A 3,588-nucleotide genomic window follows, 5' to 3' on the forward strand; every position below is an offset into this window, starting at 1 on the left:
CCCCCCCTCCCCGTTCAACCACCCCTCTGTGTTTGGGTTCAAAGTGGGACCCTCCCCGGCCGGGGGACCTCGGGAGAGCGGGACTCGGGAAAGGCCGGGAGAGACGCCGAGGGCACGAGCGCATTATCAGAAAGAATTCGAGTGCTCCCAGCAGCAAATTAGAAAGTTTTGGCTCCCAAGAATGAGTTGTGTTGTTTGTTCCCGCATTCTGCAGCTGCTCGTCCCTCTCCCTCCCCCCCACCCCACCCCGCACCCCCCCCCCCCCCTCCTTTGGGTGGTTTATTACACACAAGCTACTAATGAATGGGAGCCGCTGTTTTACAGTACACCACACTTACAGGACTTATCTCTAGGCCTACCACAGATTTGACTGATCAACAGCAGGGCACCACCATCATAATTCTTCCTAGAAACAGGAGGATAAAAAGGGGTTTGTTGGGGGTTGGCTGTGTCTGCAGAGAATCCTGCCTGCGGGGCCGGCTGATGCCATCGCGAGCTGCTGTGGTCTCTGGCCTAATAAGGTACAGAAACAAAGATTGTTCACTTGTTCAAGAATACTAAAGTACCCGAGTGACGGAAAGTGGAGGCAGCGGGGCACGCATCCAAGTGGGATTAAGGCCACAAGCGCGACGTTGCAGGGCTGGCTGGGTGGCAGAGGGAATAGCTGCCTCTGAGAAAAAAGAAAAAAAAAAAAAAAAGAAAAAAAAAAAATCCAGTTCAAACATAATTTATAATGTGTCACTCACAGTCAGGGGTGGCTGTCATTAAGAGTTAAACGTTGCATTGTGTTCAACTTATTCCGATAAGAATTCTCTAAGCTGCTTATATGTTATCATAACGCATGAGGAACCGGAGCGTGGGCACGGGGAGGGGGGAGAGGTTCTCGGGGGTGGGATGGGACCCGGGCTGGGAAGCAGGAACGCGGGAGCAGAGCTGGACCGCTGGTACCTCAGCGCAGGGTGCCCACGGTCCGCACCCGCCAAGGACTCTGCGGTGAGTCTCAGAGCCCTTAATTCTTGTCGAGGTCCAGACACTACTTGGATAAATGCATCTTTTTTACCTTTATGGACTTCTCCCCGCTGGGGGGCCAGGCAGTGATCGAAAATGGAGCAGTCAGCCTCTGTTCTGCTGGACCCAGGCACAGTAAGGCTGTCTAGGGAGGTTTGGGTGTTGGCGTTGAAGGAGGAAAAAGTGATCAATGCTGTAGCCAAGTAAGAACCCCTTCAGTTAATATCCCTCACTGGAGATGGGACTGGGAACCCAACGGAAGAGCTGGGAAGCAGCTTCCTTGGGGACAATATTAAATGCCACTTGGTAATTTTGAAGCAGTGGGATTGTTCTCTCTAGCTTAGGGAAACTGAGCATCAGACTCCACTGAAGGTCAAGGAGCCAGATCAGGCCCAAGCCCCCTAAACTTTACAGCCTTCTTAGGGAAATTCTTCCCTGCAATTTTTCCCCTACCTCGTTTTCGGTGTAGAGGGAAAAACCTGTGTGGAATAAGGCGAATTAACAGTCAGAGGAGCCTGTCCGTTCTTGCAGGTCTTTCAACAGCAGCACAGCTCACTTTGCGCAAATATCCACTCTAATTCCCACTGTTGGGAGCGTTTCTCTGGTGCAAGTCGCTCCGAAACCACGGGTTTGTTTACCCGCTGGGTCACGTTACCTGCTGGGGCTGCTGGTAACGTGGGAGGTTGGTTTTAAACTGGGACTGTTGCTTTTTCAAAGCCTTTAACGTCCGAGGCCTTGGCTACAGTCAAGATCTTCCCCATCCAGCCAAGGCACGAGGGAGTTTGGGCTGAGGCACCCCACTCTCCCCCGTCGCTCAAGTCAATGACACAACTTTGCTGGGGTAGGTGTGGGAGAAATGCTTCAGTCCCTATTCTCCGTCCCAAAACAGCCACCCCCACCTTTACGCAGTTACTGGTATCCCCTTTTCTTGGCCTTCCCAACTGCATTTCTTAGTGACACCCTTAGCCTGGGGTCTTGTGGTGTCCCCGGCCCCAAGTGCTCTGCCAGGATGAGCTACAAATGCGAGGGTACAGAGAGTCACGAAGGAAGTACCATTCGCTAACAGCCCCAGGGGGCAGCGAGCGGTCTCTGCGCAGCTTTGCCCTGGGTGGGAACAAGACAGAGGACATCAGAAGGTCAATGACGGAGGGTCTTCAACAGATTCCATGCCCTCAAAGCCTGGTTCCCCAGCCTGATCTTGGTGTCTCCCCATAGCTTCCAAATTTACTCCAGCCAAGGAGAAAGAACCCCTGAAGATCTTCCCTGCTTCTCTGAAGCATCGTTTTGGTTTGTTATCTGTGCCCAGATAAGGACCATGTGTCTCCAACTTGTCCACACTACTTTGGGAATGCTCTACAAATGGGAGGTGAACACATGGGAATGTGTGTGTCCGCGTCCCCATGGGGGAGGACGTGTTTGCCTGTTGCGTAGCCTTAAAATTGTGCGTGTTTGGATACATTTCTCTGCATGCAAGTTATGGTGAACAACATGTTTTAGCAAATAAAAGTTAAAAATAGATACAACTGATTTACAGATCTCTGAAGACGTGTTTTACCCATATCTTCTGTTGGACACCTGAGTAGAGGCGGGCAGGGGATTCACTATGCAGACTATAAAGGTTTTCAGAGGAACAATTAGTCCAGAACTTGCATTTTACAAAACTGAACCTTTTCTAAAACTTACAATACGGGTAATGACAAAGATTTCTTCAAATAAGTGTTTCCCTCTGATCTCTGTCACATGGGGGCTGTAGCATCTTGCCAGTATGTGAGAGCCTGAAAATGCAAAAGACAATTTTTCAGCAGAAAACAAAACTCACTGGTTTATCTTCACCATCTGTAGGGAGTGTAAACAGAGAATAAATAAATAAATAAATACCGGAAAATGCATTTGTTTTAAACATATGTGAACCAAGGGGTTTACACATTTGCAGGATGTCATAGTGTTTTTAAAACATGATTTTAACCACCTGACACATTCAATTAAATGCAGAAAACTCTCCAGGTTGTGTTTGCATTCTGGAAGAGCAACCACAACAGAAAGTGTAAGTGTGTTCTGAAAATAAACTGATACAAACAGAGAATGAACAGCCTGAAAGACTGACTTTGTAGCATTACTTGGGAAAAGCTGCAAGTGTCTTATTTTTCCCCGTAAAGCGCACACGCTTCGGGAAGGACAGACTGACATGCTCGATGCTCCAAGAAAAAAAAATCACTTCCAAGAGCACATTTTCAGTTAGGTCTCTTTTTTTCTCCAATATTCAGTGAAATTCCTAATGTAGTTCATAGTCTTTATTAAAAAGAAAAAAAGTAAACAAAAAAGCAGGAATAAAGGCTGGAAGAAAAGCGAATCCCTTTTCCAGACAGTGACACTGCCACTTTAACAGTTTCCCACTGTACTTGGGGTTAGTTGCCAGAGAAGCCTTGTTCAGCCTATTTGGGGGCCCCACGAAATGCTGCAAGCGCTACTGAAATGAGCACTTGTCTTTTGTTGTGCTGCGTGTTCGCACCATACAGTGCTGAGCTGATAAATCCACTTTTTCTAACACAAGCATTTTTCAAACAAAACTACCATGAGACT

Source organism: Numenius arquata, chromosome 9 (assembly GCF_964106895.1).
Source record: "Numenius arquata chromosome 9, bNumArq3.hap1.1, whole genome shotgun sequence".
Classification (NCBI taxonomy): Eukaryota; Metazoa; Chordata; class Aves; order Charadriiformes; family Scolopacidae; genus Numenius; species Numenius arquata.